Source organism: Peromyscus leucopus, chromosome 2 (genome assembly GCF_004664715.2).
Source record: "Peromyscus leucopus breed LL Stock chromosome 2, UCI_PerLeu_2.1, whole genome shotgun sequence".
Taxonomy (NCBI): domain Eukaryota; kingdom Metazoa; phylum Chordata; class Mammalia; order Rodentia; family Cricetidae; genus Peromyscus; species Peromyscus leucopus.
In genome coordinates this window covers 80,259,975-80,277,507 of record NC_051064.1, presented here as the reverse complement: position 1 = coordinate 80,277,507, position 17,533 = coordinate 80,259,975, and the positions used below count along the sequence as shown (strand labels likewise).

Here is a 17,533-nt window from a genome sequence, read left to right as displayed (position 1 = left end):
ACTGATTTACAAAAAGTCATTATTAGTATTTAGAAATAATACTTATCTAGAAGTTCAGGTGATTGTGAGTCATTCCACATGGGTGCTGGGAACCAACTCAGTTCCTCTGCAAGAGAGCCACAGCTCCAGCTCCATCAATGACATTTCTTTGCTAATGTTACATAACTTCCCAACAATGACTATATAGTGGGTGGTATATAATTTAATAGTGTCATGCCAATTTTACTAACTATAGTTTTTTTTTCAATAGGATTTCAACATATAGATCTTCTGCCTCGGCCTCTGGTGTAATGAGGTTACAGGGATACATCACTAATCAGTAACAAATACTCACTGACAATCTGTCAACCCATACATCTAGGATCATTTATTCACTAGTAAATTGAATTGTTTTCACTGATGTGAAATCATTTTGCTTGAATTCTTTTTTTTTTAATCCAAACAAGGAATGTGTAACTTCTAAAAATTAAATTACTTTTACAAATTGCCTTCTCTGATTTTCTTGTCAGCTTGCTTTAAAGTTATCCATGTGTTCAATATGTTGGCTCGAAGTTTGGCCCACACCAAATGGTTGTTTAATCCAAATATCTGAGCAGCAAACTGGGCAGATCCTTCTGGAGAAAGTATAGTTGAACAGCCAAGACCACTGGGCAATCGAAGAGATGTCCAGACATCCTGAGCACCCCAGTCTGGTGTGATGGGGGGACAGCTGATAACTGGATATGCAGTATTACCAGACATCACTGGGCCCAAACTATTGCTTCTGCCTTCCACTGTGACAAATACAGTTTGTATGCCATCCCCTTCATTTCTGCTTTAATCCTTAAAGTTTCATCTGGTCCTTTATGGACAGATGGAGAGCACTGCTTCTCTTTCCTGCGCAGGATACACTTCCATCCCACCTCGGATAATGGGGACAGCTGAGGTACTGAACATTGGTAGAAAACTCTATGAGGGTAAGACAAAAAAGGTTTATGAATTGTTAGATAATCCAGAAAGAGTCCTCCTGCAGTCCAAAGACCAGATTACAGCAGGAAATGCAGCTAGAAAGAACCACCTGGAAGGCAAAGCCGCAATCTCCAATAAGATCACCAGCTGCATTTTTCAGTTGTTACAGGATGTCCGTATCAAAACTGCTTTCACCAAGAAATATGGGGAGACTTCTTTCATTGCACCCCAATGTGAAATGACTCCAATTGAATGGGTGTGCTGAAGAATAGCAACTGGATCTTTTCTCAAAAGGAATCCTGGTGTAAAGGAGGAGTATAAGTTTTACCCACCAAAAGTGGAGATGTTCTTCAAGGATGATGCCAATAATGACCCACAGTGGTCTGAAGAGCAACTCAGTACTGGAAAATTTTGTTTTGCTGGACTTGTTATAGGCCAGACTGAAGTGTACATCACTATTTTTGAAATACTGGAGAAATCTTGGCTGCCCCAGAACTGTGCACTGGTTGATATGAAGATTGAATTTGGTGTTGATATAACCACCAAAGAGATTGTTCTTGCTGCTGTTATTGATAATGATTCCTGGAGACTCTGGCCATCAGGAGAGTGGAGCCAGCAGAAAGACAGACAGTCTTACCATGACTTCAAGGAGGTAACTCCAGAAGGACTCCAGATGGTAAAGAAAAACTTTGAGTGGGTTGCCGATCAAGTGGAGTTGCTTCTGAAATCTGACAGTCAATGCATGGTCATAGTGCTGATGGGTTCAACTTTGTACCTTGGGCACTGTGAGAAAATTAAGAAGGCTTGTGGAAATTTTGGGATTCCATGTGAACTTTGAGTAACATTGGTAATTTCTTAAGTGATACAAGGATATTGCTTTCCACTGGCAATCGAATGTTAAATGAAAACTGTTACAAAATATCCTTCTAATATGAATGCATCTGTATGCAAATGTGCTTCCCATTTTACAGTAAGAGAATTATTTAGTTCAAATTCTTTAGTTTTCATGACCCTGATTCCTCTCTCCACACAGCTTAGGTCAAGGAGGCATTCCCCAAATACCCAGTGTTTAGAATGAGTCCATTCAGATTGTTTTGTTCTCTGAAGTGGCAATGATGTCTTCACCCAGATTCCGGATAAAGCCTGTTGTGTACTGTTCTGTGCTCTTAACAGATATGTTGCTCATGTTGGGCATCTCTCTCCACACAGATTAGAATGACTCCCCAAAATGGAATCATGCACAAGGCCTCACCCTCTAAGAAGTGAAGTTATACTCATAATTTTTCTTAGTGAAATTGTAGTACCCTGATTTTGTAGCAGGGACAGAAGACTTTGAATATGTATCTGGGGGACTGAACCTTATCCCTCCAAAGAACATAGCATGAAGCCCTAACCTCAGTAACCAAGGATTTGACTGCTTTAGAAATCAAGCCTTTAAAGAGGTGATTAGATCAGGAGGCAATTGGGCCCAGCCCTAATCCAGTCTGTCGAGAGTCTTTAGAAGGCACACATCCACAATATGTGAACATAAACAAGATATAACCAGAGGACACTCCTGTGTAAGCCAAGGAGACAGGCCTTAGGAGAGACCAAAGCTGGCCTCCCCATGGACTGTCCCCCAGCACTCTGAGAAAATACATTTCTGTTGTTGAAGTCACTTCCCACTTTGTGGTATTTTATTGTAATAGCCTTAGTAGACTCATACAGCAAGTGAGTGTTACTGACTAGGCTGGGACTCCGAAAATGACAGCCCTACAAGTGGTACTTTGAAGTAAAGCAATTTAAAGAAGCTGAATTAAAAAGCTGCCACAAGGTCTCACTGACCTGCCCCCATCTCTTTCTAAAGAGCAAGACAGGGTTCTCTTAGTAGCTCCAGAGAGCCACTTGCAAGAAGGAAGCTGAGAACACACCCAGGAGACTGGCAGATTCTGTCCCAGGCAGTCTGCTTTTCAGGTCTATTCACTTTCCACTAAAAAAAAAAAAAAAAAATTTTCTCCTCTCATGGGTGCCCTGCCCCACTTCCCCGCACCTTGAAATGTCAGCCATCTGGTCTTCTTTGAGTTTCACCTCATGTGACTCCCATGTAGCTGCTTAAACATTCATACGTGTGTCTTTCTTCCTACTCAATCAACACCCATTTCATTTTCTCAGACTCAGCAATAAGCTCCCCCAGGGAGAATGGCAAGTTCCCTCAGTCCCAGCAACTATTGGAAAAGGATTCTGGCTGCACAAAACATGGCCACAGGAACTAGAGTGGTAGAGCCCGTGGCCAATATTGCATTGCTGCTCCTGGCTGAAACGAGGTCTGCAAACCTTGTATTCACCTGCACATGAGAACAAACCCAAGAGCACAATGGAGAAAGCTTGCTTTGATTAAGGTTGGTGCCCCCTCGCCAGGCTGAACCATGGGGCATCTGCCTAGGTCAGGCATCTCAGCACACATAAGACATCTACCTGAAATCCCACTTTACTTTTAGTTACATCTCAATGAAGTTGATTTGAATGAGCACCTCAGAACAGTTGCTCAGTTCATCATGAAGAAAAACTTAAAACACCCTGGTATCAGTGTTTGTAGAAAGCTGAGACTATGAATAAGTGAATCTCCTTTGTTTGGTTTGGGTTTTTAATCTTTTTTTTTTTTTTTTTGGAGGGAGGTGTCTTAGTCAGTGTTCTACTGCTGTGAAGAGACACCATGACCACAGCAACTTTTATAAGAGAAAGCATTTAACTAGGACTGGATTGTGTTTTAGAGGTTTAGTCCATTATTCAGTATTTTCATGGCAGGAAACATGGTGGCACTCAGGAGGAAATGGTGCTGGGCAGGGAGGCGGGGCCAGGGGGTGTAGCTGAGAGTTCTACATCTGGATCCACAGACAGCAGAAACAAAGAGTGAGCCACTGGATCTGGTTTGAGCATCTGAAACCTCAAAGCCCACCCTCAGTGACATATTTCCCCCAGTAAGGCCACATGTCCTAATCCTTTCACATAATGGCAGTCCCTATGAACTTACGGGGGTCATTTTTATACAAACCACAACAGAGGTGTTTGTTTCTCTATTTGGAATGTATTTATTTTTGCTTCATTTCTCATGCTGAAAGATTCTGGAAATCCAACAATCCAGAGGTCCCTGCATCTCAGCTTTCCCACAGCCATGCTCTGGCCTAATGTTTCCGTATTGTCCTCTCCTTTCTTGCCCTCCATGAGCAGCATTCAAAATATGACTGTCGTTCCTCTGATTTTATGGCACCCTAGTTCAGGTTGTCACAACACTCACCAACACAATGATAACAATCACCTAAGTACCTTCCACTTGGCTTGGATTATGCCTTTTCCTACAGGAGAAGTGTTATTTGTTTCAGTTTGTTTCGGGGAAGAATGCAGCTAAGAGGCTCAGGCAGGCTTTGAACTCATATTTTTGGTGACTCAGCCTCCTCGGTGCTGTTTTACAGGCATGTGCTATTAGTTCTGGGTTGTTTCTTTTGATTTTCCTCCCTTGAGCATGTAGCTCAGCCCTGTCTTGAATGTCTTTATTCTCTACGTGCAGGTCAGGGGCTAGAAATCTAAGAATGTGAAGCCACTGAGGGGAGTCTGGGTAAATCCCTCTTCCTGCATGATGACAATTCTCTCTGCTGCATTCTCCTCTGGCCTTCCTATGTGTGTGGGAGAAAGGAGAGAGGAGGTCAAGAAGTCCATTTGCATGTACCTTCTAAGAGGACAGAAGTTCTATGGGATTAGAGTTTCACTTGTATGATTCCATTTAACCATAATCACTCCATACAGACTCAAAATAGTTGAACTGATGAGTTTGAGTTACTGAAAGTCAGCTACAATTCAATCCATCATGGTTGGAATCCCTAAGGTAGGTGACACACAGTCATACAGACAGATGGCAGACATTGACAAATGATGACCTAAATACACTATCTCAACTAATGAAGACTAAGGAATTAATAATGGCCTAATAAATGACTGTGGGCAGAGGACACCCAAGTGTGTAAGGTCCTGACTGAACATGTGTCATTAATATGGGCATGACCACATCAAGGACCCTAGCCTCAGATACAGAGGAGAATGGCAAAGCCTTGTCTTCTGGTTCATGTGTGGATGCTGATAGTGTGTATAGAAAATATCCACATAGCTCCCCCCCCAAAAAAAAAAATTAGATATTTATGGCCTGAAGACTGTTTGTTCCCTATATAGACTGTTCCTACTAAGATTAGCTAAACATATCTTTTTGAGCCATCTGTATACTATAAGCCCTGGGGCCTTATCTGTATGTAATGACCCTGCCTCCCTGTTCAGCTGTATGAAATAATTTGCCTCCCTGCTCAACAATATATAACAAATATGCTGAACTCCTGGGGTGCTGCAGTTTCTTCAGCAGAGATCCCAGTCCACCTGACCCAGCTTTTCTGTTCATATGTCCATATATCTGTCTTTTCTCCTTTCCCTATTCAGGTCCATCCCTGACACCTAACAGCAAGGCCATCACTTTTCTATGCTGTGTTCAAATGAATATATTTTCTTCTATTCCATCTCTCAGAGCTTTTTGCTTTTGAGGCTTGCCAATAACTAAGCCTCAGCAACAATGTTGCCTATTTGCAAGTTCTTCTAGCCTTGGTCGATAACAATGATCTCACACTGCAGACAATGTGAGTGAGGATGTTCAAGAGACTTTCCTACTCTACTCTCCTATTGCTCATCAGCCTTGTCCAGCGCCCCACTCTCCCCTGCAGCTCCAATTGTTTCCAATCCTTTCAAAATATCCAAAACCCAGCAACAATAAAACAAGATTCTTAATAATTGTCTCTTTTCACAGTTGTTGCTGCCAACTTAGAAAACTTCCCATTTCTTTCTTACTGTACATTTTGCAGTGAAGAATCTTCCTCTGGCCTGGAGAGATGCCTCAGTTGGCAAACTGTCTACAGCACAAGCATAAGGACCTGAGATTATATCCTTGCCTGGGTAGCCATTTCCTTCCTATTCAAGCATTCCATCCTATAGGGAAGCACTTTACGACAGAAGGTAAATAACCCAAAATTGCTTCAGCAAGTCCATGAAACTGAGCAGATTCACTAAGCTCCTCCCTCCCAAGAGTAAACAATAAAGACTGCTGAGAATCACTCTCCTCAGATGAGCCCAGCTGCAAAGAAGACTCTGAGGCCAGATTGACTACCTGGAAGTAGCAGAAACTAGCCCAGCTGCTGAGGAAAAAGGCCTAGATCAACTGAATAAATTGAAAAGGATGCTCTCCAAACTGTTGAATGGCCTATTGGCCAAGAAGTGTGCTCCAGGTTCCCAGTTTTTGTGAGCTGTCACCCATGCTAGGATGGGCTTTGGTGATGCAACTGACTCTGAGTCATTTCTGTTCCTGTTAGTTATCCCTGACCTATATTCCTATAATTAACCCCAATAAGACTAATTAGATCACCAGGTTGGACTGTGATGTTATCAATACTTTGGTCTGTCATGGGCTCCATATCTGGGGTAAGTAGACATGTGTCCTGTAGGTCTTTAGGAAAAGTCTTGACCAGTATGAACATAAAAAGGCACACATATATAACTGCTGTGGGATGGTCTGTATGTCAAATTGCTCTGATTGGTCAATAAATAAAACACTGATTGGCCAGTGGCCAGGCAGGAAGTAGGTGAGACAAGGAGAGAGAAGACTGAGGCAGGGAGACACTGCCAGCTGCCGCCATGACCAGCAGCATGTGAAGACTCTGGTAAGCCACCAGCCACGTGGCAAGGTATAGATTTATGGAAATGGATTAATTTAAGCTATAAGAACAGTTAGCAAGAAGCCTGCCACGGCCATACAGTTTGTAAGCAATACAAGTGTCTGTGTTTACTTGTTTGGGTCTGAGCGGCTGTGGGACTGGCGAGTGACAAAGATTTGTCCTGACTGTGGGCAAGGCAGGAAAACTCTAGCTACAATGGCACCCAACGTGTTGGCAAGAGTTTCTACCTAAAACCTGAGAAAAGATTCTAAGATGGAGCTAAAAACAGCTTCCTAATTGTCTCTCTCAAATGAGCAGCAGCTGCCGGTTTGAGTTACTGGCGGGTTCCTGGCGTGTGCGCTTGATCTGCAGTATGGCGGAAATGAGGCCTCTGCAAGTGGCACATTAAGCTGCGTGGTGGATTTAGTCTTTGCTAGTACAAAACAAAAAAAGAGGTTTCTGGGCTACACGCTGCTTGGATAAAAGCATAGACCCACGATGGCTCCCAGAGCTGGCGGAAAACGTACCACCGCCATGTTGGGAAGCTGAAGTGGGCGGAGCCATCAGCCACAGCACTGTTTCAGGCTTAAACGGCTGCAGTTTAAAGCAATAGGCTCAAGGTAATATAAAAAATAAGCCACGTAAAGATGGCTACCACACAGAGAATCTGGATTATGTTCTCTTTGATATTCGTAACTGAAGAAAAAACATTTGATTGCAAAAGCTGTTGAGTTATGCCAAAATGTATATTTTAAAGGTACCTTGACTTCAAAATTTGGATTTAAGGATATGTTGCTTTGGAAAAGGGGTTCTGTTTTTGTTTCTACAGAAAGCCAGGGGCTATGGATTTGTTCCAGATTAAGATACATCAGGTTTGACCAGCCAAGACCCCCTGAAAGGTCTTCGATGACACCATGGCCCAGATGATCCAACATCCAGAATCGTTTCAAGGCAACTGGCTCAGACGATACAGCCTCGCAGACTACTCCATGATCCTTAAATTTTCTTTGTGTCCCCATAAGATACAGCACCCCCCTCCAGCAGGAAGTAGTAAGAGAAGTTACGCCCAAATTCCCAAATATACCAAGCTGGCTTTGGAGATGTGTAAAAGTTAAAACCTTCCTTTTTAAAAAAAGAAAAGGGGAAGTGCTGTGGGATGGTCTATATGTCAAATTGCTCTGATTGGTCAATAAATAAAACACTAATTGGCCAGTGGCCAGGCAGGAAGTAGGTAGGACAAGGAGAGAGGAGAATTCTGGGAAGCAGAAGGCTGAGGCAGGGAGACACTGCCAGCTGCCGCCATGACCAGCAGCATGTGAAGACTCTAGTAAGCCACCAGCCACGTGGCAAGGTATAGATTTATGGAAATGGATTAATTTAAGCTATAAGAACAGTTAGCAAGAAGCCTGCCACGGCCATACAGTTTGTAAGCAATATAAGTGTCTGTGTTTACTTGTTTGGGTCTGAGCGGCTGTGGGACTGGTGAGTGACAAAGATTTGTCCTGACTGTGGGCAAGGCAGGAAAACTCTAGCTACATATAACCTCACCAGTGGGGATAAGAATTTGTGCTGAGACAGATCCACAGAACTCATTGGCCAGCCACTGAATGGCTTTTTCAGTCCAATATTCCAAAATCCTTCCACAATCTTCCCAACACAATTTGATCAGGTCTGTCACAGCAATAACCCACTATTGTGGCACCAATTTCTGTATTATTTATGGTTTCTATTGCTGTGATAAAACATCATGACCAAAAACAACTTGGAAAGACTTATTTTGCTTACATGTCCACATGCCTGTTCATCAAAGGACAGAAACTCAAATAGGGCAGGAACCTGGGGGCAGGGGTTGATGCAGAGACCATGGAGGAGTGCTGCTTACTGACTTGCTCTTTGCAGTTTGCTCAGCCTGTTTTCTTATAGCACTCAGAATCACCCAGCACAGGAGTAGTACCACCCACAATGTGCTAGGCCTTCCCCCATCAATCACTAATAGAAAAATATGCCTTATAAGCTTGTCTGCCTATATCATGATCATATGGATGTATTTTCTCCATTGAGATTTCCTCTTCTCAGATGACTCTAGCTTGTATCAAGCTGAAAAGAAAAATAGCAAGTATGTGTACTAAGTCTGCTCAGTTACCTTGTACATGGCCTTATGTCCAGTCTGCATAGGTGCCTGGCCCCACTCTTGTGCACACAAGTCAACTCCCTCATAAAACACTTCTTAAAGTAGAAGCCCAAACTGGAAAAGGTACCACATATTTTTTTCTGTCTATGACACTCCACTTTTAAAAACAAAGCTACAACTCCTTGTCTCCTGAATGCCCTTCTTCTATTAAATGGGTCCAGGCCTGAGAATACCTAGTTTATACTGACAGCTGATTTTGTGAGCTTTAACCAGTTAGTTGTTTCATGCCTCTGAACCATAATTTATGTAAAATAAATGAATATTTATTTACTTACTTTGTTTTTCTGAGACAAGATTCTCACTATGTAGTCATCACTGGCCTAGAACTCACTATATGAATCATGCTTACCTTGAGTTCACAGAGATCCCACCTCCTCCCTCCCATGTAATGGAATCAAAGGAATAAACCACCATGCCTGGCCATTTATAGATTTTTTTTAAGATGGTGAAAATGTCTGACATATGTAAAGCCACTTGTGATACATAGTGACTGCTCAGAAAATGTTGTCATTAGTGTTATGTGTCCTAATGCAGATTCTCCCTTTCCCACACAATGATATCATGACCCTGATATCAAGTTGCCTTTGAACAACTTTTTCCTTGGACTTTAAGACTTCATTCACTTTCATGGTAGTTCACTGCTTTCCTCTTGGTTTTTAGTTGACTGGGATTTTCTCTGATATTTGACCCTCCTGTGTACCACCTGTGGACTTGATATACCTCAACTCACAGTCCTCATCCCAGTCACAGTGGAGATGCTGTGAACAGAGAAAGATGACCTCCCCAGGAAACTTTCATCCAGGCTCATGTCCATTCCCACTTCCTATCAGTTGTTTACTAAGTTGTGAGTTGAACACCTGACACTTGACCTTGCCATAGAAATAGCCTAAGAGAAAAAAAATTGAACAGTGAATCTGTTTCTGGCTGTCTTCAAATCTATTTTGCTTATAATGCTTTAAATAAGGAAAGTAAATTTGTTGAAATGCAATGAATTTATGTCTGCCTGTGTCTGTTTTCTGGTTACCTACAAATCACATTTCTAATCATCCACAATGTGCCCTTTTCTCCTTTTTTGCAGGAAACGTAAAAGCTCACAAATGTGTCCTTAGATTAATCTTAGAACCTATAAATTGGTTACTTGATGTGGCAAAAGGAGTTTATAGATATTGTTAAGGGAAAGAGCATTGAAAGGAAACTCCTTGGTCGTCTGAATGGGCTTCATCCAATCATAGAAGCCCTTAAAAGCCAAGAACCTTTCCAACCCACAGTCAGAGAATAATCAGCGGTCTCTGAGAGCCACAGTGTTGGTGTCTTAAAGATGGAGGAAGTCTCCACAAGCTGAGGAAAGTAGGCAGTCTTTAAAAGCTAGAAAAGGCAAGAAACAGATTCCTCCCTATGCTCCCCAGGAAAGAAACTGAGTAGGTAGCTTGTGCCAAGACATTCACTACACTCAGAGGCTGAGGCAGAAACTTCAGGAACTCAAGGCCAGGCTGAGCTATATAGTGCGTTTCAGATTAGCATTGGTTAAGTAGCAGAGAGGTTGGGGGGAGGGGTCTGAGACTACAGTTCTGCTTGCCCCTGTACTTTAGCCCAGTAAGATCTGTTTTGGACTTTTGACCGAAAGATATGGTAATTAAAACCCATGCTCTTTTGAACCATGGTATGTTCATTTCTTTTAACAGCGAAAGGAAATCAGTAAATCTGTTGTTAAATTTATGCTTTGAATTATCATAGAATTTTCTTCAAATTCGTGTTGGTCGGTGGGAATTAAATTTCACCAAGACACAGGAGACAGGTGTAAGTCTGGTGTGCTGTGGGCGCGATCCGTGTAGTGAGAGTGGGCATCCTCAGTGCAGGTTCAAATGAAGTCTCCCTGCACATCTCTTAGTGAAGCTGCACAGCATTTCCGGTTCACAGTCAACAGTCTGTAGGATCGCTCCTTTGCCTGTGGTGTTAGACTCAAAAAAGCCAAGTGAGGCTTTCCGGAACTGCACGCCATTCTTACAATGTGCGCAATAATCATATCACAGAAGCGACTTTGGTGAGCTGTGGCCCAATTAGGTCATTTATTAGCTTCATGAATTTAAATAGCCACTCATTACTCATTTCCATTTGTCTGTATCTCATATTGCATACCTAGAAACATTAGAACATTTATTGAGATCATGTCTCAGCTCTCTGTATTTCTCCAAATTACTGTACTCTGTCAGAATATACACTTCAAGAAAAAAAATCCTGCTTCATTGCTGATATATAAACTGAAATACAGTGTTAGTCTCTTGTTCCTGCTGTCCCCTCCACAGGAAATGGCTTCCATTTACTTCCTTTTAACATTTATATCCCTTGGCTAGTAAAATCCTATTCTACTTTCAAGTCCCAAATGTCACTTTTCACAAAACTGCTTTGACCACAGCACCAGGAGTTAATTTTGCTTCTGTCTAGAAAACTAGCACCTCCTAGCTATGGCTAAGCACAGACAGTTATTAATCTCCTTTTTAAAATGTCTTGCATGCAAGCAGACTACAGCCTCCTGCAGATGGGGCCATGCTCCTTGCTGTTTGCCAATAGTAAGTGCTTAGTAAGCGCTCTCATCTCACTCTGCTGCAGAAGTGGCATTCTGGCCCTACCTCACACCCATTGTCTCTCTCCTCTGACCTTTCCTCTCCTGCCTCTCAATATACTCTGTGGCAACCTTTATTACCTATCTCTGCTTTCCATCTAACTTCAAGCTGTCATCCAGTCTCAGCCTATCAACTCAGCTCTCTCTTATTTTCAAAAATTCCTTCATAAACCCCACATCAAACGCTAGCCACACCACTGGATTTTTCCAGGGCCATTTGTCTTTGACCAAATAGAGTTGTTAACAACTATAGACTTGTACTTCAATATCTCCTACTCATGCTCCCATGCTCTGCCCACTTCAGTTGAATTTCCACCCCTGACACTTCCTAAATGTGCTTATTGGAGGACTGCTAGGTGCTGTCCAGTCAACATAGCCAGTGGTTTCTCTAATACTTCTCTTCTAGACATTAGGTTCCATCACTGACAATGACTCCCTTCTTGAGATGCTCTCTCATGATTTCCCTTGGCCTTTTACTTCTCCTTGCTCATGCAGCTAACTCCTCCCAATGATAGGAACTCTAACCCAGACTCTCCCCTGTTTGCTCAAAAGAATTTTCTAGAGTCTTTCCCTCTCCAAAGCACCAATTTTTGTGGGAGAAAAAAGGCAAATTAGGCTAAGGTACTGGTTTATGTCAACTAGACATGTATGCCACAGTTATCTGAGAGGAGGGAATCTCTATTGAGAAAATGCCTCCACAAAATCAGACTTCGGGCTCTCAAGCCTGTGAGCACCAAACCTGCTGGTTCTGGGTTCTCTAAGAAAGCAGGCTGCATAAGCCAGTAGGCAGCACTCCTCCATGTTTTCTGCTGCATCAGCTCCTGCCTCCAGGTTCCTGAGCTGTTTGAATTCCTGTCCTCACTTCTTCAATGATGAACAGTGATAGAGAAGCACAAACCAAATAAGTCCTTCCCTCCAACTTGCTTGTGGTCATGGTATTTCACCATAGCAATAATCACCCTACTTAACATAGTGTTATTGTTTGTGGTGCCATGTTTGAGTTCCTGCCTTGGCTTCCCTTGGTAGATTGTAGTTCAGGATATGTAAACCAAACAAACCTCTTTCCTGCCCAAGTTGCTTTTAGTAATAGTGTTTCACATCAGCAATACTAGCCCTAAAAAAAAACATTCAGTAAAGCCATAGTTCTCAAGAAGTTCATCTCTTACTGCAAAGGGCTCATGGCAGACTACCTTATCCTGAGTTTTTGATTTCCTAAAGGAAGTGAAAACCCCTAGTCTCTGTGCTCTAATACACCCTACACTGCTACCTCCTACCTCTACACACTCAGAAATAGTTTTTCACCTGCTATACACTCCACACAAAGCAGGTCTGTCTCTTTCAGAACATCATCCTTCCCAGTACCTGAAAGTCATTCAAGATGAATTCAATGTAATCAGTTGAAAGCAGCTCGCAAGGTAATTGAAAACAGTTCTTCACACTGCTATTTCCATCATAAAGTTTGTTGAACAGTTGTAAACTGATTAATGTGATTTCAGTGGAATACTCAGTGCTAAAGGTCATCCAGTTGCATAGCAAAATTAGAGAAATAGGAACCCAGAGCAGCTGTGAAAACCACAGCAAACGCCTATTGTTTTTACTAATGTATTATTGGACACATAAAATATTCATCTGCTATAAAACTCAAAGGGCACATAACTGAAGGGAGAGTGTTTCTTACTCTCTTCATTTAAGCTATCTCCTTCTGGAGACATCTGACTGATTTCTTCTATTTTACTCTCCTGCCCTTGGCTTTGGTATATATAAAAATTCTGGGCTCTGGGCTCTAATCAACCCTAAACTTCTACTTCCAACTCTGTACACTCAGAAATAGTTTTTGACCTGCTATAAACTCCACATAGAGCAGGTGTGCCTCATCCAGAGCAACATGTCATGTCATATCATATATATATATATATATTATATATATTCCCATATCTCAGCTCTGCAGCTATTAAAGTATGGGATCCAGTGCCTCCCTTAAGAGGCACACTCTGGAATATTTTTTTCTCTTGGCCATGATCTAGAGAATTCACATATTTCTCTACTTGAATTAGAATTTAGAATTGGAATTCTTTCTTCCAAATCATTATGCTTACTAGGTTCTTTTGCACTTGGATACTACTGTTGTGGAAAATTGTTTAACTATGTAAAATGTATTGCATTTGTTTATGTTGCAGAATATTTGTCTAACTATGTAAAGGTGTGTTGCATTTGTTTAATGTAAAGATGTGTTGCTGTTTTACCTTGCCTGCCTAAGGCACCTGATTGGTCTAAAAAAAGACTGAATGGCCAATAGTGAAAGAGAGGTATAGGCAGAACTTCTGGGCCAGGAGTGTAAGGAGGATGAGGAATTTAGGCTTGGGAAAGAAAAAGAGATGAAAGGGAAATGCCAGGGACCAGACAGACAGACACGAAGAAGTAGGAAAATAAGACATACAGAATGAAAGGAAGGTAAAAAGTCCTGAGGCAAAATATACATGAATAGAAACAGGTTAAATTGTGTTAAAAAAAGCTAGTGGGACAAGCCTAAGCTAAGACTGAGCATACATAATTAAGTCTCCATATCTTTATTTGGGAGCTGGTTGGTGGCCCAAAGAAAATTTCAACTACATATTACCAATCATTGAATGGAGTGATAAATCTCATTATACAGTTATCTTTCCCCATGTACAGAGTATTGAAAAACCAAATCTATCTTTTCACATACTGTTGAGATCCAAGATATTACATGTCCACTCCTAAGACAAAAAGTGTCAGTGTCAGAATGCCTGAGAAAGAATGACAGGACATAAAGCAAACCTTTTCAAAGATAGTCATAAATTTTTAGTTATACTTTACCTCAGTGTCCATAGTGCCAACACTTTATTTGTGTCTCTGTGGATCCAACAATGACCTAGTAGACACTACTAAAGGTAAAACCAGAAGCTAAAAGATGCTTGATTTGCATTTATCATAGCCCTCTTGTTCCCATGGCTCTACCTCTGACCATACTGATACCAGATAACAAGGCTCCAAGAAGGAATCAGACTTAGTTTTGGTGTCTCTTATCATCCCAACAATGAAAACACAGTATCTGTTTGAATGCCACTAAAATGCATTCCAAAACTTTCAAATTTTGGTGTTTGAATGACGCATTTATTAAAGTAACTTATCAATGCGAACTAATGTCAAAACATCCATTTAATCTTGTATATATACACCCAAAAGACTCTACATCCTACTACAGAGATACTTGCTCATCTATACTCATTACTGCTCTATTCATAATAGCCAGGAATGGGAAATAGCCAGGGTGTCCATCAACTGATAAATGGATAAGAAAATGTTGTGTGTTTATTATGATGGTATTTTATTTGTACTGAAATGTGATTTCCATTGTATGTTAATAAATAAAGTTGCCCAGGGGTCAGAGCTATTAGAGCCATAGAAAGAGTGTGGCAGTGGTGGTGCACGCCTTTAATCCCATAGATCTTTGTGTGTTCAGGGATACAGCCAGCATTGGAGCCATACACCTTTAAGACCTGGAGGGCTGTACTTACAGGCAGTGACGAGGCAGTCATGTGTTTGGGTTTACAACCAATGAGAAGGCAGAACAGAAAGACTATATTAAAGACAAACACACAGGAAGTAGCTCTCTTTCGGAGAGGTAGGAGCACCGCAGGAGTAAGGGTAAGGTTTTAGCTCTGAGCTCTGACCTCTTGGCTTTCTCTTTTACATTGGTTCTGTGTTTCTTATTTAATAAGACACTTGGTTACATCTACAGTTTATGAAACAGGATATGAAAAGCAAAATAAAATAATAAAATGTGAAGATAAATGGATGGAAGTAGAAAAAAATCATTTTGAGTGAGGTAACACAAACCCAAAATAACAAATACTGCATATTTTCTCTTATATGTGTATATTAGATTATAAGTTGTACATATCTGTAGATGAACTTCCTTGTTGGAACTGCCAGTTCACAAATATGAAAGCTTGGCCTTAGCTTAGGCTTGTTCCTAACTAGTTCTTATAATTTACATTAACCCATATTTTTTAATCCACATTCTTTTACATGGCTCAGTTAACTTTACGCTGCACTACCCATCCTGTTTCCTCCCCATCTGCCTGGCAACCCCATTTTCTTCTTCCCTGAGTGCTCTCTCTCTCCAGAAGTCCTGCCTAACCTCTTCCTGCCTAGCTAATGGCTTTTCAGCTCTTTATCAAACCAATCACAATGACACATCTTCACACAGTGTAAGGAATATTTTGCAACACATATATGTCTTCAAACCAAATAACCATTGAGGTTAGTTAGCTAATAGGGGACCAGGGAATCCACAACAAGCTGCTCCATCTCTCAACATATTGTCTACCATTTTGTTGATGTTAGCTGCTGGGGCTGATGTGTAATACTGGTTTACTTTTCTAGTCAGTGGAACTTTCAGGACAAGGGAACCTATCTCTACGCTTCTTTGTTGGCAAATCATCCCTTGAATCACAAACTTCTAGAAAAATCCTACCAACTTGGATGGTTTGTGAGATTTCCTCAGGCATAGCTGCCAGGCAAATGGACAGTAGAAGTCAGAAATATTTAACCAGAGAGAGAAAATCAGCAATCTTTGTGCATCCTTATGCTCCATACCTTTGACTGAAAAAGATTGTCAATGGAGGCAACTCTCTTGTTACCACTCAGAAGCTCAACATAGTTTGCAGAACCTTTTTGCCATCTCTACTACCAAGTGAATAAACAGAACCTGCATCTGCTGTGGGATGTTCTATATGTCCTGTGGGAGCTCGTTCTCGGGTTTCTTGTGGCTTTACCCAGCAGGTCCGCATAGAGGATGATTAGGACCACAGACCTGAGTGCAGATGTCTGAGATGGTCTGCACTTGGCTGTGCTGTGGGATGGTCTGTATGTCAAGTTGCTCTGATTGGTCAATGAATAAAACCTGATTGGCTGTTGCTAGGCAGGAAGTATAGGCGGGACTAACAAAGAAGAGAAATAAAAGAACAGGAAGGCAGAAGGAGACTGCGTGGAGGGGCCACCAGGACAAGGAAGATGTAAAGTACCGGTAAGCCACGAGCCACATGGCAAAGTAAAGATTAATAGAAATGGGCTGAATATAAGAGTGAGAGCTAGACAATGATAGGCCTGAGCTAATGGCCAAGCAGTTTAAATAATGTAAGAGTCTGTGTGTTTATTTTATAAGTGGGTTCCGGGACAGGCAGGCCTTGGCGGCAGGAGCTGGAGAGAAATTCTCCAGCTACATGCATCCTACAAACAGCATCTGTACTTTAAATGTTTGTTGCCTGCATGGTCTCCTGTGTTGTTTCTCACAGATTAGTCATGACACGGAAGCTAATCTCCGACAATGAGTGTGCCCCCTCTATCCCACCTAGGCCTAAGAACGTGGAGCTCAGTGAACCTCATGGCACCATCACTCAAAAACCTGAAGAAACACCCAGCACTGAATGAACCGAGTCACACACACACCCTACAGCATGAACAAAGGGGTGAAGTAGAAAGCACATAAACCTTCATCTGTCTTCTTTTTGTCTTGAACTTCTTTGGAAGGTGAATGGTGTGGTGATGTTTTTCATACTTAATAACATGTGGGCATCTTTTCTTCTTTTTTGAAATGGGGTTTTACTCTGTAGCCTTGGCTGGTCTGGAATGCACTATGTAAACCAGGCTAGCTCAAACTCAACAGAGATCCTCCTGCTTCTTTCAATGCTGGGAGTTAAAGGTGTGCATCCCATGCCTGGCCCATATTGACATTTTAATGGAAAAACACATTCTCAAGGGCCCCTGATTCCACTGTAAAATATTTTATTATAGCATCATTCTTTATATTGCATTTATTTATTTCTCTCTTTATCCATCCATCTCTCTGTCTCTGTTTCTGTCACTCTCTATCACCTATTCTCTCTCTCTCTCTCTCTCTCTCTCTCTCTCTCTCTCTCTCTCTCTCTCTCTGTGTGTGTGTGTGTGTGTGTGTGTGTGTGTGTGTGTGCATTTTTGTATGTGTATGTGAGGGTGAGTGCCAATGTGTACATATGAGGCCCTTTTGAT

General features: G+C 41.7%; 1 pseudogene; it reads left to right on the top strand.

Moving 5' to 3' along the window:
* Positions 1–910: 910 nt before the first annotated feature.
* On the top strand, positions 911–16,936 carry LOC114696290 (annotated as a pseudogene).
* The last annotated feature ends 597 nt before the right edge of the window (positions 16,937–17,533 follow it).